The sequence below is a fragment of the Cupressus sempervirens genome, chromosome 4, assembly GCF_028749045.1.
Source record: "Cupressus sempervirens isolate cs-2001-9-10 chromosome 4, ASM2874904v1, whole genome shotgun sequence".
Lineage (NCBI taxonomy): Eukaryota > Viridiplantae > Streptophyta > Pinopsida > Cupressales > Cupressaceae > Cupressus > Cupressus sempervirens.
Genome location: NC_143121.1, coordinates 57,349,470 through 57,376,669, shown reverse-complemented (window position 1 = coordinate 57,376,669; position 27,200 = coordinate 57,349,470).

Genomic DNA, 27,200 nt, shown 5'->3' with positions numbered 1-27,200 from the left:
ATTACTCAAATAAATTACCTTTGCTAGCTGGTTTGAATAATCTAGTGTCCTACCACTACTACATTTGGGCCTAAATTGAGATGGAAGGCCATCACAATTATGATGGTAACCCATCACCTAATTGACATCAACAAGAATTGGTTCTTGTTACATGAGCATCAAACTTTTGTTGTTAAAACTTGTCATGGAAAGGCCGACTATCATAATTTTGACAACCACAAGTGTCTTAAATTGAGCTAATGTACCAAAAAATCATTTATTTTCATCATAACAATTGTGACAAAAATCTATCAAAGACACTGTCACAATTGTGGTGTCTATCTAACAAAAATTCTATGGGCTGCATGGCAAGCTATCAAAAACATTTGTTGCAGTTGAGATGAGAATGTGGAAGGAATGCAATGCGATCGACAACTATCCATCAAAAGTTTCCATCAAAATTTTGATGATGTGTTGTGTTAATAAAAAATAATTTGCAGCAATCATTGAATAGATATGATGCAATCATAGTTTAATATTGTCATGAAATCATAGGTTATAATTGAGCTGCACTTGGTTATGAGAATAGTTTAATATTTTGTACTAATCAGATCCAACTAGTTAACATCAAAAATCTTTAAGAAAGGATCAATGTTTAAAGTACAAAAAAGGTCCCAAACTTGCAAAATTGACATCGTTTTCCCATCTTTTGGTGCATGTCATTATTTTTCACATCTAAAATAAGATTCTACAACTCTAAATAAAGAATGCATATGCAACTGCATTCTTTATGCATGGATAATAGAAGGACCTGAAAAGACCCAACACATTTACATTAATTTAATAGCTCTATGCAAACCTATAACAAAAATGCAAACTCTTTTGGTCTTTTTGGGTCCACATGATGTCATATGCATATGAATTAAAATTTCATATTGAATTATGGCATCCTTATGCATTGCCTAAAACTAATAGATTCACATAGTTAGTTGTTATACAATCATATGTTAATGTTGAGCTTCACTTAGTTTTAAGAATAGTTTAATATTATCTACTAAGTAGGACCAACCATGTGAATGTAGAAGCTCATTTGGCCCCACCCCTTGCACCCTAACATCTAAATTCTTCATTAACATCTAAAATGTTTAACAAATGATCAATATTTAAAGTACAAAAATAGGTTCTAGACCTACAAAAGTGATATCATTTTCCCATCTTCTCGTGCATATCATTTTTCCATCACATCCAAAAGAAGATTCTACCACTCTGAATAGAGAATGCACATGAAACTATGTTGAAATGCATGGGCAATAGGTAGAGCTAATAAATACACAACATTATTACATTTATTTAATAGTTCTATTAAGTTTTCAAAATTATAGACCATCATGAATAATGTTTGTGTTGGTCTATAACTTAAAATACCTAATTAAAGACCTCTTACAAAAATGCAAAACTATTATGTTTTTAGCTCTACCTGATGTCATATGCATATAAATTGACATTTCATATTGAACTATGTCATCCTTCTACATTTCCTAAAATCTAGAAATTCACACAAATAGTTTTGATACAATCATAGGTTAATGTTGACATTCACTTGGTTTTGAGAATAGTTTAATATTCTCTACTAATCAAACAGATCCCCTACCCCCCCCCACCGCCCCCCCAACATCTAAATTCCCCATTAACATCTAAAATATTTAACAAAGGATCAATCTTTAAAGTACCTAAAATGTTCTCATGGCTCCCTACTACTCTTAGGGGAAGTCCATCTTCATTACTCATGACCAATTCATCACATGGGTACATCCAAGAATGTCCTCATCACCTCCTACATAAAATGAATTCAATATTAGAAAATTCCTCTTAAGAAATAATAGTTCAAGTGAAATAAACACATGAAAAATGAGAAAGAAAAAGAGGAATCTACTTACCAATAGGAATTTCCATCGCATCTGTGGCCATAATACCTATTGAGTGAGTATTTTTTTCTTCTTATGCCAAGATATCTTTGTTTATATACATACATACATAAATATATATATAGATGCATATAAATATACACAAACACACACACACACACACACACACACACACACACACGCACACACACACACACACACACACACACACACACACACACACACACATTCAGAGAACACAAGGGCAAGAAAATGAGATGCAAAGATCACAAGGGCATGCCAATGAAAAAAAACAATCACAAGGGAACATAGATACATACAAATATACATAGATACATACATGTATGTATCTATGTAAATATATCCAGAGAGATCTTTTTTAAGGTGCTAAGTGACCTACCTCAAGATCCTCCACAAACATAATGCAGACCACAAAAAATGGGTAGAGTTCACAAGAGATTTTAGAAAAACATATCATAGAAGATATTTTTATAAAGAAACAAGCCATAACCTAGTTAAATGAGTCTACTTGTTACACAGAAGCATAACTTGCTTCTTCAACTCCTTACACTCAACTCTTCATTGATATTATTCTTCCACTAGTGAGAATAGCTACCATAAATTCATGAGAGCTAAGGAACCTTGAACCTATTCTATGATGTTTGGAGACATGGGAGAATTTACTACCATCTTTAGTACTTCATAACATTTTGGATCATATAGTAATGCCCAAATTAACAACAATAGTTGATACTTGGAATCCTTACCAAGAGAGAATTCCAATACATGCATAGTTACATCCTTGGTTTTAATTATTCGGTTAGTGTATGGAGCCTTTATATCCAACCATTCTTTATAAATTGGGAAATGTGCTTCATGCATCGAATTTAAGTGATGCATCTGCATATGCAATTTTATCACCTTGGAAAATTGTATTTGATCCTACTAGATGGGAACAACTGATTGTTCATTTTATTGTACCTAATTTGATGACAATTCTACAAAAATTTCTAATCAATTTACCTAATCAGCAACTAGACCAATTTAGCTAGGTTATGGCTCAGGTATGTACTATTCCCATTTATCTTGTGGTTGCAATGTTGGAGGCAACATTTTTTATTTTTGTAGGATTTGGAGGAAGAGCAGTGGTGTTGGCAAACATGAAAATTTAATAATGTTAAGTCACCTTGAGGAACTTGTGTATCTTCTTGGCAAACATGTCATTGAAAATGTTTATCATGACCTTTTTTCTTCTACATGTTTTTTCATGGAACCTTCACACACCTAGTGCTTACATATGTCTACTTGAGAATGTATGTGAACCTACAATACTCTACTATGTGATGAAATATGTAGAAAATCATATAATCCTTCATCACACAAGGTCTTTTACTTGGTGTGATCATTCATTAAGTTAAGCACCCAAGTTTGCATTTCAAATCATGATTGATCTATTTTTGGCTTAAGAACTAGTACAATAGCCTAGAAAGAGTACCTAAGAAGAGATGGATCTCACATTCATTCATTGTCACATGAAATTAAAAATAATTATGAGAATCCATAAAATAATCTCATAATGTCCAAAGCTAAAATCTAACATTAGTTCATCCTTTAACATTCATTAAAAGTACAACAAAAACACATAACCTTCAATAACATGTGAAATAAGGTATTTTAGCATGCCTCAACTAATTATGATTTAATATTGGATCACCTATCTAATTAGTTTGGAATTTTATTCTGACCAAAAATCATAAAATGTAAGAGCAATTTTGCCAAAAAGAGTGTAAAAAGATGATTGTGATGTACCAATCACATTTTTAATCGCTTTTAGCACAATTTTAAATGAAGCCTTGTAGAAGGCACAAGCTCAACTACCCCCCCTCCCCCCCTCCTTCCCCATGTGGATGACACTGTAAGTAGTGAATAGTGGCATGCATCCATACATACATACATACATACACACAGACATGGTTAAGTTCTACCTAACTATGTCCAAGGCATTTTCACATTGGAGGCATACTCTGCCTACCATATGCTTCCTATATACTTGTATCCATAGGATCAAGACCCTTGAACTACTCACTCTAAAAAATATGTAGTTTTGGTTTTTGATTGTTTCAATGTAGTTGAAATCCTATAACCACTGCTGAGATTTGCTCATCTAATACAACTCTTTTCAATCATAAACACACTTAGGTGAATTAGGTGGTTTTCTAAAATGACAGTACCAAAATGACAGTACATACACAATCTAAAGACTAGCCTATTCTTATTAACAATTGCATATGTAAGGTATTTGGACCCAACTTCAACAAAACCACAGATGGTTTTCTACTCTTTTGGCTCTGCAAAACCAGGGTGGGTGTACCCAGGGATGGTTCAAAATTGAAACATATGTATGAGGATTGTTCTTAGTTTCATTCTGATTCTCATTTCAAGATCCTTGAACATATACATAATTCTTACTAACTTGATAAAACACATCCCATAAATAGATATGGCCAAGAATTCTTCTATAGATCTGCAGATGTTTTCAACAACAATGGCTAACTGAAGCTAAAACATTCCATGCAGACAAGTGCTGGCCAACTTTGAAGATCTACAAGAAATAAAAGTAAAATTTTATTTGATGATGCATTTGAAAAAACAATTTGTAAGATATTTCTCCTTCAGCTGAAATAACTTGATCAGTGCCTAATCCATTGGGGTTTGGAGTCTATAGAAAATTCTTAGATCTAATTTGTTGCCTTACAACAAATTCTATCAACAATTCTTATCAGAACTTATCATTCAAAAATCCTTTTCAATACTTAAGGAATCTTATCACATTCATCAAATCCTTTATTTAATCCATTGAATTAATAGCAATGATAAATGGATATACAACCTAATTTGATTGCATTCAATTGCACAAGCTTTTACTCATACAACATCAAGGTAGCTAAGTATTTAAAAGGAGACAAAATTTAGAAAGAACTGATATGGGAAAAGTTCATAATTTGTATTCATTTCCTTTGAAAATGGTATATCCTTTACAGTAGACTCGGAATGGCCTTTAGAAAGAAACACAGGTCATTCTATATTCATGTATTCTCAGAGAATTTGACAGAAAAATACATTACAAACTTGCTTTCAAAATTTGGACCAAAAACCAGACTAAGCACAATACTTAGAAGAAATAGAATTTGGAACATTCTTTATCCTTGGAATCTCACTTAAATAATGTGAGATGCAACAAGCTTCTGGCCAAAGAGAGTGGCATGTGTCCCCTTAAAAGATACTGACGAATGTCTGTAGTAAAAGACAAAAACAAATAACAGAAAAGCTAACACATCAAACCATCCTGGGTGGGTCCCTTTTTGTTATACTTCTCATTTGTTTTAACAAGAAGATAGGATCTGATTCTCCAATTATTCTTAATCCTCAGAGTAAGTAGCCATGAGGTCTGAAAGTGATGTATCACCTTCAGTTACCTATAAATTTACTTCAACCTGGGGATTTTCCATGTCCTCATTATTAACTTTGGGGGTGACTTTTACTCCTACATTTTCCTCCTCATCGTCTTGTGACATTTGTTCTAGAAACTGATTTTTCCATTTGTTAAAAGCATCATCATCTGGCCAATCAAAGCTCAAAGCTTCTCTTTGTATTATAATTAAAGAATTTGGATTTTCTTCTAAAACATCAAATTCTTTCCTCATAGTAGTATAAAAAAATGGTATTTTTACTTGCTCTTCATTTGTCTTTGCCTAGAACTAGTGGCTAGTTTCACTTATGATGTTTATTATTCTTTCATTTAATAACTCATCCATCTCCCTTTTCCACTTTTCTTTTTCTTTTATTGTATCAACAGATTCTAAAGCACAAGAAAATAGGGTGAATTTTTCAGCAATGTATTGGGAAAAATAGAGTGTTAATCTTCTCTGTAAAGAATCTCTTTCATCATCAAAATTCTCTAGCCTATTTAATAAATCAAAAATATTCTCAACTTGATGATAAGGCATTTGGACTGTAGATATACATATGATTTTAATATCATTATTTTTCTCCCTCCAATTCTGTGCAAGAAGAGTTAGTTTATCCTTATCCCTGTTCAACTCATCCATGAGGGCTACAATTCTTGTCAACTGATCAAAAAAAGGTGACCATTGAATTTTATCCCTCAGATATATTACACCCTACTTTAATTTTTCTTCATCTTGATTTCTCAATTCTATCTACAACTCATGAAATTTTGTTTTTTCTTCTTCAAATTCCTCTATAGTATAGAATTGGGGCCTTTCAAGGCTGTCAGGTATTTCAATAATAGGGGTTGATTCAAATCCAACCAATGGCTATGAAGGGTATGCAATTGTAGGTGCACTAGATTCTCCCATTTTTCTTTTCCCCAGTATCCTCTCCATTTCAGACATTTTGTTTTCCAATGATTGTATCCGTATACCCCTTTCCTCATATACCTTCAAAACTTCTTCAAACCTAGCATTGAGTTGGGAAAATTTATCTTCTTCTTGTCCAGATACAACACCACCCAATTTTAGCATTTCTGAAGCCATTCTCATTACTTGTTTACTACTTACCTCACCAGCCCTGTATACTGTCAATGTACCAGTATGTTTTGAAGTGGGAAACACATGCACCCTAGTACTTGCTCTCTTATCTATGGACCACAAAATAAGGGCTTGGTGGTCATCACTAAATTTGATCCCTCTATGAGCCTATAAGACTTTTTCAGCAATTGTAAGTTGAACATCCTTCTGTTTCCTTACTGAATAAAAAATAATACCATTTTCTATATCCGATTCTGGTAGAAGGAGGACTCTTGATTGTCTAACTATTTGCCTTCCAGCTTCAGGAGTGAACCGAGCAAAATCATTCAAAAACTTTTATTTTACCTCTTCCTTGATAACCTGGTCAAATTTATTTGGTTGCTCAGCCTTGATCTTCTCACAAGCTTTCTCAAAATTCTTTATATTTAATCTCCATAAAAACTGAGCAAAAGCCCTAGATCTTAATAAATTTTCATCATTAATAAATCTTTCAGAAGCCAGGGCAACAATTGGGTCAATTTCCTTACCTTGGTAATTAGCAATGGTCAGGTCCAAGGAAGGTGTAGGAGGTTCTTGTGTCTCTCCAACATTTAGGTCTGTAGAAGTGACAATCACATCCCCATCTCCTCCCGTTTGTCTAAGCTATTCCTTTAGAGATACCTCATCATCTATTTGGATTGAAGACTAGCTTGGGGAGTATTGTTCTTTCTGAGAAGAAGAAGACCCCTGCTCCAATTTTGGTCTTTTTGGAGAGCTGGCTGCAGATGGACTTCTTGGCCTTGGCTTCTAATGAGTGGGTACCTGTTGCACACTCTGAACCATGACATAACCTGCCCTTTTCTGCAATGTATATTGGCCAAGAGTTACTACATTTCTACCACTCATTCTTCTTTGTATTTATGTTGCCTTGTCTGGGTGTGCCTTAATAAATATATCTTTCTTCTCATTCATAGTCTGAATTATTATAACAAAATTATTCATTAATGCCTGCATTTTATCTCCCCAGTATTTCTTATCTTTCACTGGGTCGTACTGGGGGTCAAAAGCATTAATGAATTCTAGGTTTTTATTGAAAACTATTTATTTCTCTTTCGTTAATTCTTGCTCCTACAATGTGAAAATATTTCTAATTATATCCTCTGGATAGTAAACCTGATGTACCATATGGGAAGCTCTCACCCTTTCTCTTTATAGATCATAGAATCCTTCAGGGTCAATGAATCTGGTGTGAGATTCTGCTATGTTATATTTATTCAAAAAAAAATTTAAATGCTTCCAGCCCTTTTTAACAAAAAAAAAATTCATGCACTACAGTAACCATTGGAAAGAAAGTGCCCTTCTTGACCAATTCCCTCTCATCTATAGTACCTATCTACCACAAGAGCTTGGCTATCCCTATCTTCAAAGGTACATGAAAAGGTAACACATGATGTTTTCCTAAGAAACCATAAACTCTTATTACTGTTGAAACATTGTAGGGAATTACATCCCCCCAATTGTGACTGAAAAGTAACCCTTTAGCATGATCCTTGGGTCTAATTAATTCTAATAATTCTTGTGGGATTCTAGGGCTATCTCCTCTTAAAAGTAGCCTAAGCTTTGATGCAAAATACCTATCAAATCTTACATAACTAGCATCAGTGGCCTCTGAAGTCATATCCACACTCCATAATTGCACTGGATTCCTTTCTCCATCCTTTGCGGTTTCTAACTCCATACCTTTGGAGAAGACAACATATCCTTTGTATAAACATACATGCATCACCAATGAATACCAATAGAATGGTTTGTTTACTTTCCCCTTTGCTATTCCAACCAACCCATTGTGAATCTCTTTTGCTAGGAAAGTGGCAAAATCCAGAATGGTACTTGTTGGTCTGACTTTTTCTGCAGTAAAAAATTCTTCAGTTAAACCATAGAAAAGTCAGAAGTTCTATGTCTAAGTGAAGTATAAGGTTTTGGATAAACCATCTATAAGAAATTTTTGCCTTGTAAGCCTTATATTCATCTCTATTTGTAAATGGTCGGGCGCGAAAATTTTCAAATTTCAAAAGAAGCGAATATGCTTCCGTATTCCTTTTCCTCTCTCCCGGGTTACCTTTCTTACTGTTTGTCCCAACCGTCAGATCCGATTAGATCTACCGCTGACATTATCTCGCTATTGAAAGTTGCATGCTCATTAAGTATAGCGAGATAGCGAGTGTCGAGTTTTTAAGCGGTGGGACCATGAAGTGAAGGTGCGGCGATCGGATATTTGCTTATTAATTACTTTATTGTGCAGGTACACTTTGCAATTCGCCTTAAAAAGGGGAAGAAGGACCCACTAGAATATCTGACATCAGAGCCGGAATGTTGATTTTTTCGGAAGTTCCGCCACTTCGCTATCGGAAAATTCAGGCACTTCACCATTAGCGAAGTAGCGAGGCCACGTGAAAATCTTAAAATGATGACATTGCATCTTGCTTGTATCATAATTACACCAGGTGGCATGACCTGTCATGAATACTATTGTCAGAATCAGTTTTAATTAACCGAAGTAATTACTGGGTACCCCCTTTTTCCGGCACGGAATCCTTTTAAGTGCCGAAGCTCGCTACCTCGCTATCGAAAAGTTGAGATGCTTCACCGTTAGCGAGTTAGTGAGGCCCCGTAAAATGGTAAAAGATCAGCAAGATCTATGATGACGTGTAATGACAGGTGACTGATAAAATTTGACATGTGCTAGCTATGCAGAGATCCGATTCTCATTAATGCTTACCTGACTAAATGTACAAGAAATCTGGAACATCAGCTTAAAGTGAATCAACGGAGCTCGCTATCTCGTTATGAAGAGTTGCAAGGAAGATAATTATAGCGACATAGCGAGATGGGCCCACCGCCTTCTTTCTTAAGAAGCCCTGTAGCGTATCTTTCGATCATTTCTTGATCCGATCAACGGTTGTCGCCGCCTCGTTATGGCAAGGTGCTTGTTCTTTATGCATAACGAAGTAGCGACATGCTGACACGTGTTCTCCGTCGTCAGTGGGTTTAAAGGTAAGCGCCATCAAAAGAAAGAATTATGTACGTGGCAAGCTCTCATTGGGTAATATGACTGACATGGCAAGTGTAACTCCTAGTTGTTCTCTTTGTACCGCATGATCGTAGGATCTTTGAAGATCAACGGCGTAGTTTTAAATTAAAAATGTAGTGCCACTCTCTATATTAATTAGACAAGAAAGCTTCGTCCGTGAGAAAAAACAGAGTATAATACAGAGAGATTGCATCAGTTTCATTTCACGTGAGAAAAGATTTGAAGCCATTCATGTGCAGAAGCTATTACTGAAAGAAAAGCGTGCCAAGGTTGATAAGAAATTGTCAAGTTATCTGTTCGCTGAAATTTTGCAGGAATTCAAAGTAAAATTGAGACAGAATTCAAGTAAGTAAAACTACCATCATCTTTGTGAGCTTTTAAGTTTTAAAGAGGATAGCCTAAGATGCCTCCTAAGAAGGGATTTACAGGAGCAGTAAACTACCTGGATAGAAATGTGCATGATGATTTGCTTGAATTACTTCCTGAGTCCACTGTAGAAACGGTGCAAGTTAAGAGGTTAACCTCACTCAATCCTAGGCTTAGGGTAGCTGATGGATTGTATGATAAGGGTAATTGGGTCCGGGATGCTCAAACTGCTCAGACTGGTTTGAGTTTATTCAAGAAATGGTTTGCAGAGAGAAAGTTATATGCCCCTCATGCCAACATTTGGAATTTTGATCTTGGGAAGCTTGTTGTTCCCAGCGTGTTTATGGATTTTGACTTGCTTGAAGCCATACCAAAAAACTATGACCAAGCCACTAAGGTAGTGAGGAGAGTAGATGGTGAGGCTTTAGTTACCATCAGTCCCGAGGAGATTAGGAAGGTATTCAGTCTGGTACCCCTCACCATGTATCATGTGCCCATTAATTTGATAGATTTAGAAAAAGAATATATATCCAAGAGGGATGTAGTTAGACAGGGTGCACTGAAAGCCCACATAGGCCGAATTGGAGGCCTCCCAACCATAACATCATCTTCTAAAGAGCCCTTCAAGAAATCATGTTTTAATGCCAGGGCAGTGGAGATATATAAGACCCTGTGCAGAGTTTTCGGAGAGGGCGAAGAAGATTTTATTCCGGTGAGCTTCATGTATATGATCACCCAAATCTCTTCTTTTGGTGTGGAAATAATTTTTGATTTTGCATCCTACTTGGCAAATGAGATCCATCATGGATTGGTGGGGATTGCACAGGGCAAGGTGGAAAAGGTTTGGGGTCAGTATTCCTTACTGATGCATATGTTTCTTTTTAAAGGGGCCACTTATTTTGGTAAAGAAATGGTTTTAAATAGAGAAAAAGAAGGGGAAGCACTACCAGTCCAATTATGGAGTGCAGACATGACCTGGGAAGCAGACAATGCTAGCTTCGTCAGATTTGATAGGCACTTTGCCTCCAAACTAAGGTGCCTCTTATTGAGTGATAATCCTAGAATCCCTAAGGCATTAATGCACCTTATCAGGCCTATGGACAAAACCCACAATCTAAAAGTTTCACATAATTGGGGAGATATTATCCCATATTCAGTCTCAACGGTCATCAGGGTCTACGGTTTCAAAGGAACACCCCATGTGTTACCCTATTAGGTACCCTTGAAGGTAGGGATAGCTGAATTTTTGTGGCAGTTGGGAGGAGTGGAGGAAGCCTTTTTGCACAAAAGGGGGACAGGATCAATTTTTCCTACTTGTACTATAGCCCACGAGTTTGTGATAACTAAAGAAGGGTGGGTCTTCCTCCATAAATTTTTGGATCAATATAAAATGGCAGTGTCTCATTCTCATTTTTTTGTTGCAGAAGGTTTCTTTAACTCTGCCCTTAGATTGAGAATCAAGCTGCGTCCAGTCCAGCATGAATTCTATTTTCCAGAAGATATAATAAGAAATGAATACTCTCTCCATGAGCAATAAATAAAGAAAGAAAAATGGAGAGTCTATTCAAAAGTTTTGGAATTCATTAATTGTTTTGATAAAAATTTCAGTCCTCTTAGTAATGCTGCGAACAATGCAGATAAAGTATATAAGCTCATGAGTAATTTCTCTGAGATAATGGAGGTAATGAATGAGAAGAAACAACATTTTATTAATTCTTTTCCAGATAAAGCCAGAGAAATTATGAGAAAATTGGGTTTCACTCCCAACATTGGAGTAGGTCCACTGGTGGTACGGAAGAAAACAGGGTATACTATTGTCCGACAGCAGGTGCCCGTTGTGCATAAAGAAAAACAGATTGTTGGATCCACCAGCACTGTCCTAGAAGAAAGACCCCCTGAACCTTCCCCCAAAAGAAGAAGAATAATAAGGGAGGAAGAATACCTTGATGAAAGTGGCTCACCTTCTCAAACCCCAATAAGAGTTGAGGAAGAACAACTCACCAGTGAGCAATTCGAACAAATGGGGTCACAAGGAGAAATTTTTGTTACACAAGAAGAGATTGATGAAGGGAACCCTCAAGAACCCCCTGTACCAAGTTTTGAATTAACTACAGCAGATTTCAGAGGAAGGGAATTGGACCCTATTTTGGAACAAGCCAGTCAGCATTTTTTGTCTGATAACAATTTTGTAAGATCTAGGGCTTTCCATCAGTTTGCGTGGAGAGTAAACATGCACATTTTTGAGCAAAGGTGCAATAATATGAGAGCAGAACATCCAGAAATGGATGAGGCCTCCATTCAAAATCTAATAAAAGAAAAAATGGTTCAAGAGTTCCAAAATATAACCCCTGATGAGGGAAGACAGATGGTAAAAAATGCTAATGTTTTATTATTGCTCAATTGGGACATTGCTGACGCATTAGTTTTTAATTCTGTTTCAAATAATTTAGGGCTCCAGGATCCAAATAAAGAGGAATTCTTGGGTACAGCATTCAGCAATGATCAAGCTTCCCTTGTTATGTGGTCCCTGAGAAGAGGATCCAGGGTTACTTCATCACAGCCTGATGATTCAGGATTGACAGGGAGTATCATTGTAAGAAGAGTTGCTGACACTTCAAATGTACAGGCAGCCCACATGAATGTGGATTATTCTAAATTTTCCCTGGCTACTGCGAAAAGAGAAGAGAGGGAAATGATGGATATGCATAATAAATATGAAGTAGTGGTAGAAGCCTATAATCAAGAGGTAAAAAGGAGAATTGAGTTAGAAAACAGGGTATCTCAATTAGAAAAGGTACTTGGAAAGAGAAAAATAGGAGAATCCAGTACATTAAGAATTGCATATCCCCCACAGTCATCTGTGGGATTAACCCCTATTATTGAGATACCTGACACCCCTGAAAGACCCCAATTCTATACTGCAGAGGAATTTGAAGCAGAAAAAACCAAATTACATGAGTGGCAGATAGAATTTAGAAATCAGCAGGAAGAGAAATGGAGGCAGGGTGTGACATACTTGAGGGATAAAATACAATGGTCAAATTTTTATGACCAGTTGACAAGGATTGTAACCCTCATAGATGAGTTAAATAAAGAAAAGAATGGACTAGATTCCCTTACACAGAAGTGGAGACAGAGGAATAATGATGTTACAATTATTTGTATATCTACAGTTCAAATGCCTTACCATCAGGTGGAGAGGATTTTTGATTTATTAAATCAATTAGATAATTTTGAAAATAAAAGAGATTCTTTACAGAGGAAATTGACACTCTGTTTTTCAAGATATCTTGCTAAGAAATTCACCCTATTTCCTTGTGCCTTAGAATATGTTGATACAGTAAAGGAAAAGGACAAATGGAAAAAGGAAATGGATGAATTATTTGATAACAGAATAACAAACATCATCAATGAGACTGGCTATTGGTTTTGGGCAAAGACAAATGAAGAGCTGGTAAAAATACAACTGTATTATGCTGATATAAGAAAAGAATTCGATGAATTAGAAGAAAATGCCAATTCTTTAATAAAGATACAAAGAGAAACCCTAAGTTTTGATTGGCCAGATGATGATACTTTCAACAGATGGAAAGATCAGTTTAGTGAACAGATGTCAAGAGAAGATGACGGGGAAGATGTAAGAGTAATTGTTACTCTTGTAGTCAGCAATGATGACATAGAAAATCTCCAGGTTAAAGTGATTTTGCATGTAACAGAAGATGATACATCACTTGCAGACCTTATGGGTATGTACTCTGAAGATGAAGAATGATTGCGAGAGCAGATCATAACAACCAAGAAGCATGATAGAAAGGGACCCGCCAAGAAATGTTGTTATAATCAACCTTTCTGTTATTCTTGTTTTTTTTTGTTTTTCAAAAAGAAGGACACCTGTCACCTTCTGTAGCCTGAAGCTTGTTGCATCTCACATTATTTAAGTGAGATCCCAAGGCTAAAGAATGGTCCGAATTTGGTTTTCACTAAGTATTGTGCTTAGTTTCTTTTTTGGTCCAAACATTTTTGGAAAGAAATTTATAGTATGCTTTTTCTGTCAAAATTTTCTGAGAGATGGATGAATGTAGAAAGAACTGTGCTTCTTCTCTGAAGATTTTTCTGGGTCTTTTGTAAAGGATATATCATTTTCAAAGGAAATGAATACAAGTTATGAACTGTCCCCATATCTGTTCTTCTCTGAATTTTGTCTCCTTTTTAGTACTAAGCTACCTTGATGTTGTGTGAGTAAAAGCTTATGCAATTGATTGCAATTTAGTAAGACTGTACATCCATTTGTTATTGCTGTTAATTCAATGGATTAAGTAAAGGCTTTGATGAATGTGATGAGGTTGCTCGGGTGTTAATAAGGATTTTTGAATGATAAATTCTGGTAAGAATTGCTGATGAAAATTCGTTGCAAGGCAACAAAATAGATCTAAGAATTTACTTGACTCTGAATTCCCAATGGATTAGGCACTGATCGAAAGTATTTCAGCCAGAAGAGAAGTATATTATAACTAGCTTTTTTTAAAATACATCATAAAATCAATTTTCATTTATCTTTCCTGTAAGATTTTCAAAGTTGGCCAGCACTTGCCTGCCTAGATTGTTTTAGCTTCATTTAGCCATTGTTGTTGGAAACATCTGCAGAGCTATAGAAGATTTCTTGGCCATATCTGTTCAAGGGATGTGTTTAACAGTTATTTACTTATATGTTTAAGGATTTAGAGATGAGAATCAAAATGAAACTAAGGATAATTCTCATACAATTATTCCATCTTTGAACCATCCCCGGGTGCACCCGCCCTGGTTTTACAGAGCCAAAAGAGTAGAAAACCGTCTAAGGTTTTATTGAAGTTGGGTCCTAATACTTTGCATATGCAAGTGATAATGAGAATTGGCTATTCTTTAGGTTGTGTATGTACTGATATCTAGGTACTAAGCCTTTTGTCGCCTAGTAGTTTTAGTACTGTTAACATCAAAATAAAACACCAACAAAATGGCGACTCTGCTGGGGACTCATTAGTGTCAAAACTTGAGAATCTAAAGAAGATACAAACCCAAGTACCATTGCTACACACTGACACATCCAGCTTATTCGAGTGTCTTATCTAACAAAGCAAGAGTTGCAGTCTTACAACATCAGTGATTGATCTCTTTGTGCTGTATTTTTGTTCCCGCTCGTGTATTGTTTTCTTTCTGTCAGTAAGGAGTGTTATTATATTTTCTCGAAAAAGGGTGGCGACTCAGTCAAGGTTTTGAAGCTAGTGCTTATTGTAACAAAAGGAGAATATGGCTGACAAGAGAAAAAACACAAGGGCTTACATGAGAGCCAATCCCGATGTATCAATGTATACTGATTTACCCCAAGGTGGTAGGAAAAACCAAAATAAGAAAAGAATAGATCCAAATCCTACTTGGAAGCCTAGAGGTAATGCCTCTGTAAATTCCCATTATCAACCGATAATAGCAAGAGAATCATCTTCGCTTAGTTCTGAATCCGAAAATACAAGACTTTTAGGAGGTATTTTCAGTACCCCATTACCAGATTAGAGAGTTTTTCAAGATAAAGACGTATCTACTATGGGAATTGCTTCACCCAGACCAGGGCCTGTAGCAGATATAAATTGTAGGCTAGGATTCATAAGTTCATCTGATAACCTTTTTAATCCTAGAGTAGCCCCATATATGGAACCGAACCTTATAGATCTAGATGATCCTGCTGATTCCGAGGCAACCTCTGCTGATTCTAAAGAAGTGCAATCTGAAATAGGATTTTTGAAGAAATGGATTGCTGAGGAAGAAGCTAAGCGCATCCATCTTGAAAAGGAAAGGGAGCGAGCCACTTTGGATGCAATAATAGAAAGAGATACTCTGCTAAGAAGGATGGCTGCTTTGAAAGAGCAAAATAAAAAATTAGAAGAGAATATCCCCACTCTCCATCAGGACGTCTTTGGAAATATTGATAATCTAAGAGCTAAAGTTCAACAACAGGAAAAACTCCTAAATCAAAGACAAGAACCAATTATTGCTCAAATTCAAGCTTATAAACCCATTCAAGTTAATCCAATAGAGCCCACTGGAACAGTTCCAGATAAAGGGAAAGGCAAGGCTGTAGGAATCCAAATAAATGAGCCTCAAGCTATACTGAGCAAACGTATACAACCCTCCATATCAAAATTAGATCTAGAACTAGAGAAGGCTCGAAAGGAGAAGGAAGACCTTGCAAAAGAACTTGAGAAGGTTGAAAATGAAGCTCAGGCCGCAGAGACCAGAAGGAAAATCCAATTCATAAAGTCTAATTTTGCATTAAATTCATGGCCTAGTTTGTCTATCCCACCTACAAATCCTGCACCAGTTAATGCTCCCATAATCCCGACTCAGAAAGCACCCCAATCTGCTCATACCTCATCTTCCAATATTGGCACTCAAGTCCCATTTGTCCCACCACAGCTATCCCAAGCTGCTCTCCTAACTCAAGCTAATGCAGCTAGTACCTCTAACGCTCCCGGTTTCCAGAAGAAACCTATATACCTTAAAAAATATAGACAAATATCATTTGCTGGTATTCCTGGTGCCCCCCATCCCATATCTTTTGATTTAAGGGATAAAGTGGTGAAGTTTTCTGGAAATAATGCTGTCACTGGTGAAGAACATTTGAGAATTTTCATTGACATGCTCAATGATTATGAAGTTGAACATGAGGATATGGTGATGAAATTATTTGTGCATTCACTCACAGAGGATGCAAGGGATTGGTTTAGGAGGTTGCCTGATGATAGTATTACTTCATGGAGTGATTTGGAGAAATTGTTCAAGGAACAATATGGGGACAATACCAATGCAGGATTCATGTTGAATGAGTTCAACAATATCAAGAAGAATCCAAATGAATCCACATTTGATTTTAATGTGAGATTTCAGAAAGGGATGTACAAACTGTTTCAGTTTATGCGGTTAAATGAAGACGTCTGTCTTACAACCTATTTTAATGCCTTTGATAGCAAAATGGCCTACCAATTGAGAGATAAAGATCCTAAAACTCTGAGAGATGCCTATAGAGTTGCAGTGAATATAGAAAATAATAGAAAGGCCTCTGGAAAATTAGGGAGGAGGGATGATCCTAAGCTTTTCAACCCTAAGAACAATAATAAAAGGGAAGGTGACAAAACTCCCATAGGAAAAAGGCCTGAAGAACCTACTATAGGCCATGTTTTAGAAATGCTTAAGAAAATGAATCCCACTAATTTCAACAAGACAAATGTTACTGAGAGAACCCCTATGAATAACAACAATTTCAATAGACAGCCTAGGATGCAGAATTACCCTTACACCACCCAATGGAAAGATGGTAAACCAGTTCCTAACCAGATCCAAAATATGAAGGATAAGGGTACCCCAGACCCCCTGCAAAGGAACACTGTAAATATGAATGATGATGTACCTTGGTGCATTATATGCCAATCACCTCATTCTGCTGATTATTGTGCTGTTGCCCAATCATTCGCCCAAGCTCAAGGAGTGCAAGCAGAAGAAGAAACAGAAGAAAAGAACCATGATGATATAAGTTGCAATATGGCAAACACATCTGATGATTTGATAGATTCTGATTCAGAAGAACCTGAGAATGATGTTACCAGCCAGAGGATTGCTTACCAGTTACATCATCAGCAAATATTTGCAGATGATGAAAAGAATGATACAGATAAGGTATGCAATACATTTTCTGAAGTAGGTTTCACAAACCTAAGAATCCCCTCCAAGGAGGAAATTGATAGAATTACAGCCGAAATGATTTCACAAGTCCACAGTAATTACAATTTGAGAAATAGAGCAATGACTAATGAAGCAGGAAGGCCATCTAGTATGTTCATCAAAGACACTACTCATAAGACAGGTGATCAACACAAGAAAGTCAGTATAGATGTGTCTAAGATCAAGGAGAACAAGGGTCAGAAATGGGAACCAAAAAAGAAGGTTCAATTTCAGAAAGTTGAAGCAACAAAGACCGTAGTGCAACCAGAGAAATCAGAACCGGATGTTGTCAAGCTAAAAGTGGTGCCCACTACTCAAAAGACTCCGATCCTAGGTACTATCGTAAAACCTACTGTGGTTGAACCTGTTGATATGATTGCCATGTTATCTCAAATTACTGTGAAAGTACCCTTGTCTGAGCTTTTTAGAATTGAAGAACATAAAAATAAAGCTTTGTCATGGTTGGGTGGTATAGCAAACAACAATAGTATTGATAATCAAGCTGTAGCCCAACAGACCCCATTAATAATAGAGGACAATGGTATTATATCCCAGATTCCTTAGATGTTCTTAGATGATTCATCAGTTGCGTTCATACAAGATATTGATCCTTTTTTCCTTAGTTTAATCATAAAAGGGAAAATTTTAAAAAACTGTATGATAGATTCTGGAGCTTCCAACACTATAATACCCTTTAAAGTAATGGAAGCCCTAGGATTGAAGGTGGATACTAAGCAAGGTAGATGCCGAGGGATGGATGCTAGAGAGGTTCCAGTAATAGGTACTATAAATGCCTTACCATTCAAACTGGCTGCATTTCCTGAGGTGGAATTAACCATGTCTGTCCTTGTAGTGGATATACCCCCACATTACGGGATGCTGCTTTCCAGAAAATGGAGTGCCGCCATGGGGGGAAGCCTACAATGTGACCTTACTTATGCCACTTTCCATATAGGGGACAAAGCTGTCAGGGTAAATAGGGAACCAAGGGTTAACCACATCTTAGGTGAAGAAATTGACAAAGATACCACCTGTTTCCTAGACACTGGGATTAATGCTTTCTGGGCTGAATTAATTATTCAGGAAGTGGAAAACTTACCTGATATCATTGAAAATGAGGTTGAATGTTGCATGAATTCACCAAAACTGTGGACAATGTTCTTTGATGGGGCTAGTTCTAAAGAGGGTGCAGGGGCAGGTGTAGTTCTTGTATCCCCTGAAAATAACACCTTCAGGTATTCATTCACCTTGAAGTTTGCTTGCACAAATAACATTGCTGAATATGAAGCATTGCTGCTAGGTCTCAAAGTGGCCACACATCACAAAATTAAGAAATTGTGTGTCATAGGGGACTCTGAGTTGATCATCTCTCAGATTAAAGGAACGTACTCCTCAAAAAATAGGAGATTAAAACAATATAGAAACGCGGTCTGGGATCAAATAGAATTCTTTGATGCATTTGGGATCTCATGGAGAGATAGAACCCAGAATAAAATGGCTGATCTTCTGGCTAATGTAGCTATCAAGCCAAAAGAAATATCATTTGCAGGAATCTCCCAGATTGAGATTCAAAACAGACCTTCTATACCTGACAACATTGACAATTGGCAGGTGTTTGAAGATGACAAAGATATCACAAATTTTTTGCTAAATGAAGACAAATACCATGGGCAGGAGATGGACTGCAATGGACTGATTGAAAACATAAATGGGAAGGAAACCATTTTTGGTCAAGAAATCATGCAATTAAAAACAAATAAGATGCCTAAGGGATTGGTAGTCTTGGAGAACATTTTTGATAACCAAGACAGAGTAAGATCAGAAATAAAGGACCCCAAACCGCAGGAGCTAGAAGAAGTGAATTTGGGAAAGAATGAAAACCCTAAAAAGGTTTACATCGGCCAAGATCTGCCAGTTCAAATCAGAAAAGCATTGATTGACCTACTTAGAAAGTACAGGCATGTTTTTGCTTGGTCGTATGATGACCTTAAAGCTTATAGGGAGGACCTTTTCCAGCATGTCATACCATTGAAAGAAAATGTAAAACCCTTTAGGCAAAAACAGAGGCCAATCAATCCTACCCTTGCCCCAAAAATGCAGGAAGAACTGACAAAGCTGAGAGATGGTGGAATAATCAAACCAATTAGGCATTCCACTTGGGTTTCAAACCTTGTTCCTATAAGAAAAAAGAATGGAGATATTAGGCTTTGTGTGGATTTTAAAAATCTAAACATTGCATCTCTAAAAGATAATTATGGCTTACCTAATATGGAAGCTATGTTGCAACAAGTGACCGGCTCTGAATTGATGTCAATGATGGATGGCTTTTCTGGATATAATCAAGTTCTGGTAAAAGAAAGTGAACAGTTCAAAACAGCCTTCACAACCCCTTGGGGAACGTATGTGTATGTGAGGATGCCTTTTGGCTTGATTAATGCAGGAGCTACTTTCCAAAGAGCCATGGATGTAGCATTTCATGAATATATTGACAAATTTATGGTTGTGTACCAGGATGATCTTACAGCGTATTCTAATAAGGCTGAAGATCACTGCAAACACTTGGAAATTTTTATTATAAAAGCCCTGGAATATGGGGTATCCCTAAACCCAAAGAAATGCTCGTTTGGGGTTACAGAAGGAAAGTTATTAGGACACATAGTGTCCAAGGATGGGGTAAAAATAGACCCAGAAAGGGTAATGGCTATTGATAAAGTCCCTAAACCTAAAAACGTGAAAGGTATACAGTCCTTTTTTGGCCAGGTTAATTTTCTGAGGAGGTTTGTTACAAATTTCGCTGAAATCAGTAGACCCATTTCAAAAATGCTTAAGAAAGGAGCTGTTATAGATTGGAATGGTGAACCTTCACAGGCATTTCAGGATATAAAGACTGCGATAAAAAATGCTCCAGTGTTGAAGACCCCAGATTATACAAAACCCATGCATATCTTTTCTTTTGCATCATTCCATACTGTGGCTGCAGTTTTATTATAGAAAAACCAAGAAGGGTATGAACAACCTATTGTTTTTTTTAGCAAATCCCTGCAGCATGCTGAACTGAAGTATGAAATAAATGAAAAACAAGCATATGCTTTGGTAAAGGCTGTAAAAGCATTCAGAAGTTATTTGGTAGGTGCTACTATTATTGCCTTTGTACCTAGTGCTGCAGTTAAAGATATTTTCTCTCAGCAGGAAGTGTCAGGAAGGAGATGCAGATGGATCAATAGAATCCAAGAATTTAACATTGATATGCAGATAACTAAGTTAGTCAGAGGTCAAGGTTTGGCCAAACTTATGGCCGAAACTAACCTGGAAGCTAATCAGATAAACCTAGTAAATGATGATTTCAGAACTGATTTATGCGACATGGACCAGTGTGACTGGTACATTAATGTTATACATTATTTGCAACACATGGAAGTTCCTCCCCATCTGCCTGATAATGAAAAAAGGAATATTAAATTGCAAGCCATCAGGTATGTAATTGTTCAAAATAACTTATGGTGGAGAAACTTTGAAGGAGTTCTGTTGAAATGTGTTGACAGAGAAAGGGCAAATGAGATTTTGAAAGAAATGCATGCTGGAGTATGTGGAGGACATTACATGGCCAAAATTACTGCGCATAAGATAATGAGAGCTGGTTTCTAGTGGCCCACTTTGTTCAAAGATGCTCAAATTATGGTTAAAAAATGTGATCCTTGTCAAAGATTTGCTGGGAAGCTGAAATTCTCAGGAAATACTCCACTGAAGCCAGTTGAAACTAAAGCACCTTTTCAACAATGGGGTCTGGACTTCATAGGAGAAATTTTTCCCAAGTCCAGTACTGGCTATTCTTGGATCCTGGTTGCTACTGATTACTTTACAAAATGGGTAGAGGCTATCCCTACCAGAAATGCAACTAGTAAAGTAGTAAATAATTTCTTATTGAATAATATCATTTCCAGATTTGGATGTCCACAGAAAGTTGTCACAGACAATGCTATGTGTTTTAGGTCTGAGGAATTCATAAATTTTTGTGATAAATATGGAATGACAAGAACAACGTCTGCCCCATATCATCCACAAGGGAATGGACAAGCTGAGTCCACAAATAAAAGCTTGTTGAAAATCATTAAGAGAACCTTGGACGATAATAAAAGGGCATGGGATTCCAAGTTACAGTTGGCAATATGGGCTGACAGAGTAACTGTAAAGAAGGCAATTGGGGTGGCTCCATTTGATTTAGTGTATGGAATTCAAGCTAGAATGCCCCAGAACAATTTGATGGGATTATACAATTACATCCAGTCATATGATGAAGATACTACTGATGAAATGAAAGAAAGAATGAATGAACTGGTAGGATTGACCGAAGCCAGAAGAGAAGCATCTCTGAGAAATCAAAAATTGCAGTTACAAGTCAAAACACTCTATGATAAAAGAACTGTAAACAAGAAATTTGAAAATGGAGACCTAGTCTTAATGTGGAACGCCAGAATTGAAGATAAAGGAAAACATGGCAAATTTGATCCCATTTGGTTAGGCCCATATCTCATTGAGAATGCTTGGGGTGAAGATTACTACATAATCAAAGATGTATTTGATAATATTCTTGAATTGCCAGTTCATGGACAGTTCTTGAAGAGGTATTTTTCTTGAAAAAATACTTATTTTCTTCCATGAACATTAGTTTTAGGTTTTCCCAGCGTCCTGTTTTCTGTAAATCCTTGTACAGTCTGAGTTTTTGTTTTTGTGTGTTGCTCAGTGCTCTCTGAAGAAGTTGTCATTTTCCCGGGTGTGTGGTCTGCTCTCCCATAGATTCTGAATCCTTGTATAGACTCAAGTAGTCTATCATCCCCAGACAGAGCCACTGTTGGTCTGACTTTTTCTGCAGTAAAAAATTCTTCAGTTAAACCATAGAAAAGTCAGAAGTTCTATGTCTAAGTGAAGTATAAGGTTTTGGATAAACCATCTATAAGAAATTTTCGCCTTGTAAGCCTTATATTCATCTCTATTTGTAAATGGTCGGGCGCGAAAATTTTCAAATTTCAAAAGAAGCGAATATGCTTCCGTATTCCTTTTCCTCTCTCCCAGGTTACCTTTCTTACTGTTTGTCCCAACCGTCAGATCCGATTAGATCTACCACTGACGTTATCTCACTATTGAAAGTTGCATGCTCATTAAGTATAGCGAGATAGCGAGTGTCGAGTTTTTAAGCGGTGGGACCATGAAGTGAAGGTGCGGCGATCGGATATTTGCTTATTAATTACTTTATTGTGTAGGTACACTTTGCAATTCGCCTTAAAAAGGGGAAGAAGGACCCACTAGAATATCTGACATCAGAGCCAGAATGTTGATTTTTTCGAAAGTTCCGCCACTTCGCTATCGGAAAATTCAGGCACTTCACCGTTAGTGAAGTAGCGAGGCCACGTGAAAATCTTAAAATGATGACATTGCATCTTGCTTGTATCATAATTACACCAGGTGGCATGACCTGTCATGAATACTGTTGTCAGAATCAGTTTTAATTAACGGAAGTAATTACTGGGTACCCCCTTTTTCCGGCACGGAATCCTTTTAAGTGTCGAAGCTCGCTACCTCGCTATCGGAAAGTTGAGATGCTTCACCGTTAGCGAGTTAGCGAGGCCCCGTAAAATGGTAAAAGATCGGCAAGATCTATGATGACGTGTAATGACAGGTGACTGATAAAATTTGACATGTGCTAGCTATGCAGAGATCCGATTCTCATTAATGCTTACCTGACTAAATGTACAAGAAATCTGGAACATCAGCTTAAAGTGAATCAACGGAGCTCGCTATCTCGTTATGAAGAGTTGCAAGGAAGATAATTATAGCGACATAGCGAGATGGGCCCACCGCCTTCTTTCTTAAGAAGCCCTGTAGCGTATCTTTCGATCATTTCTTGATCCGATCAACGGTTGTCGCCGCCTCGTTATGGCAAGGTGCTTGTTCTTTATGCATAACGAAGTAGCGACATGCTGACACGTGTTCTCCGTCGTCAGTGGGTTTAAAGGTAAGCGCCATCAAAAGAAAGAATTATGTACGTGGCAAGCTCTCATTGGGTAATATGACTGACATGGCAAGTGTAACTCCTAGTTGTTCTCTTTGTACCGCATGATCGTAGGATCTTTGAAGATCAACGGCGTAGTTTTAAATTAAAAATGTAGTGCCACTCTCTGTATTAATTAGACAAGAAAGCTTCATCCATGAGAAAAAATAGAGTATAATACAGAGAGATTGCATCAGTTTCATTTCACGCGAGAAAAGATTTGAAGCCATTCCTGTGCAGAAGCTATTACTGAAAGAAAAGCGTGCCAAGGTTGATAAGAAATTGTCAAGTTATCTGTTCGCTGAAATTTTGCAGGAATTCAAAGGAAAATTGCGACAGAATTCAAGTAAGTAAAACTACCATCATCTTTGTGAGCTTTTAAGTTTTAAAGAGGATAGCCTAAGATGCCTCCTAAGAAGGGATTTACAGGAGCAGTAAACTACCTGGATAGAAATGTGCATGATGATTTGCTTGAATTACTTCCTAAGTCCACTGTAGAAACGGTGCAAGTTAAGAGGTTAACCTCACTCAATCCTAGGCTTAGGGTAGCTGATGGATTGTATGATAAGGGTAATTGGGTCCGGGATGCTCAAACTGCTCAGACTGGTTTGAGTTTATTCAAGAAATGGTTTGCAGAGAGAAAGTTATATGCCCCTCATGCCAACATTTGGAATTTTGATCTTGGGAAGCTTGTTGTTCCCAGCGTGTTTATGGATTTTGACTTGCTTGAAGCCATAGCAAAAAACTATGACCAAGCCACTAAGGTAGTGAGGAGAGTAGATGGTGAGGCTTTAGTTACCATCAGTCCCGAGGAGATTAGGAAGGTATTCAGTCTGGGACCCCTCACCATGTATCATGTGCCCATTAATTTGATAGATTTAGAAAAAGAATATATATCCAAGAGGGATGTAGTTAGACAGGGTGCACTGAAAGCCCACATAGGCCGAATTGGAGGCCTCCCAACCATAACATCATCTTCTAAAGAGCCCTTCAAGAAATCATGTTTTAATGCCAGGGCAGTGGAGATATATAGGACCCTGTGCAGAGTTTTCGGAGAGGGCGAAGAAGATTTTATTCTGGTGAGCTTCATGTATATGATCACCCAAATCTCTTCTTTTGGTGTGAAAATAATTTTTGATTTTGCATCCTACTTGGAAAATGAGATCCATCATGGATTGGTGGGGATTGCACAGGGCAAGGTGGAAAAGGTTTGGGGTCAGTATTCCTTACTGATGCATATGTTTCTTTTTAAAGGGGCCACTTATTTTGGTAAAGAAATGGTTTTAAATAGAGAGCAAGAAGAGGAAGCACTACCAGTCCAATTATGGAGTGCAGACATGACCTGGGAAGCAGAAAATGCTAGCGTCGTCAGATTTGATAGGCACTTTGCCTCCAAACTAAGGTGCCTCTTATTGAGTGATAATCCCAGAATCCCTAAGGCATTAATGCACCTTATCAGGCCTATGGACAAAACCCACAATCTAAAAGTTTCACATAATTGGGGAGATGTTATCCCATATTCAGTCTCAACGGTCATCAGGGTCTACGGTTTCAAAGGAACACCCCATGTGTTACCCTATCAGGTACCCTTGAAGGTAGGGATAGCTGAATTTTTGTGGCAGTTGGGAGGAGTGGAGGAAGCCTTTTTGCACAAAAGGGGGACAGGATCAATTTTTCCTACTTGTACTATAGCCCACGAGTTTGTGATAACTAAAGAAGGGTGGGTCTTCCTCCATAAATTTTTGGATCAATATAAAATGGCAGTGTCTCATTCTCGTTTTTGTGATGCAGAAGGTTTCTTTAACTCTGCCCTTAGATTGAGAATCAAGCTGCGTCCAGTCCAGCATGAATTCTATTTTCTAGAAGATATAATAAGAAATGAATACTCTCTCCATGAGCAAGAAATAAAGAAAGAAAAATGGAGAGTCTATTCAAAAGTTTTGGAATTCATTAATTGTTTTGATAAAAATTTTAGTCCTCTTAGTAATGCTGCGAACAATGCAGATAAAGTATATAAGCTCATGAGTAATTTCTCTGAGATAATGGAGGTAATGAATGAGAAGAAACAGCATTTTATTAATTCTTTTCCAGATAAAGCCATAGAAATTATGAGAAAATTGGGTTTCACTCCCAACATTGGAGTAGGTCCACTGGTGGTACGGAAGAAAACAGGGTATACTATTGTCCGACAGCAGGTGCCCGTTGTGCATAAAGAAAAATAGATTGTTGGATCCACCAACACTGTCCTAGAAGAAAGACCCCCTGAACCTTCCCCCAAAAGAAGAAGAATAATAAGGGAGGAAGAATCCCCTGATGAAAGTGGCTCACCTTCTCAAACCCCAATAAGAGTTGAGGAAGAACAACTCACCAGTGAGCAATTCGAACAAATGGGGTCACAAGGAGAAATTTTTGTTACACAAGCAAAGATTGATGAAGGGAACCCTCAGGAACCCCCTGTACCAAGTTTTGAATTAACTACAACAGATTTCAGAGGAAGGGAATTGGACCCTATTTTGGAACAAGCCAGTCAGCATTTTTTGTCTGATAACAATTTTGTAAGATCTAGGGCTTTCCATCAGTTTGCGTGGAGAGTAAACATGCACATTTTTGAGCAAAGGTGCAATAATATGAGAGCAGAACATCCAGAAATGGATGAGGCCTCCATTCAAAATCTAATAAAAGAACAAATGGTTCAAGAGTTCCAAAATATAACCCCTGATGAGGGAAGACAGATGGCAAAAAATGCTAATGTTTTATTATTGCCCAATTGGGACATTGTTGACGCATTAGTTTTTAATTCTGTTTCAAATAATTTAGGGCTCTAGGATCCAAATAAAGAGGAATTCTTGGGTACAGCATTCAGCATTGATCAAGCTGCCCTTGTTATGTGGTCCCTGAGAAGAGGATCCAGGGTTACTTCATCACAGCCTGATGATTCAGGATTGACAGGGAGTATCATTGTAAGAAGAGTTGCTGACACTTCAAATGTACAGGTAGCCCACATGAATGTGGATTATTCTAAATTTGCCCTGGCTACTGCGGAAAGAGAAGAGAGGGAAATGATGGATATGCATAATAAATATGAAGTAGTGGTAGAAGCCTATAATCAAGAGGTAAAAAGGAGAATTGAGTTAGAAAACAGGGTATCTCAATTAGAAAAGGTACTTGGAAAGAGAAAAATAGGAGAATCCAGTACATTAAGAATTGCATATCCCCCACCGTCATCTGTGGGATTAACCCCTATTATTGAGATACCTGACACCCCTGAAAGACCCCAATTCTATACTGCAGAGGAATTTGAAGCAGAAAAAACCAAATTACATGAGTGGCAGATAGAATTTAGAAATCAGCAAGAAGAGAAATGGAGGCAAGGTGTGACATACTTGAGGGATAAAATACAATGGTCAAATTTTTATGACCAGTTGACAAGGATTGTAACCCTCATAGATGAGTTAAATAAAGAAAAGAATGGACTAGATTCCCTTACACAGAAGTGGAGACAGAGGAATAATGAT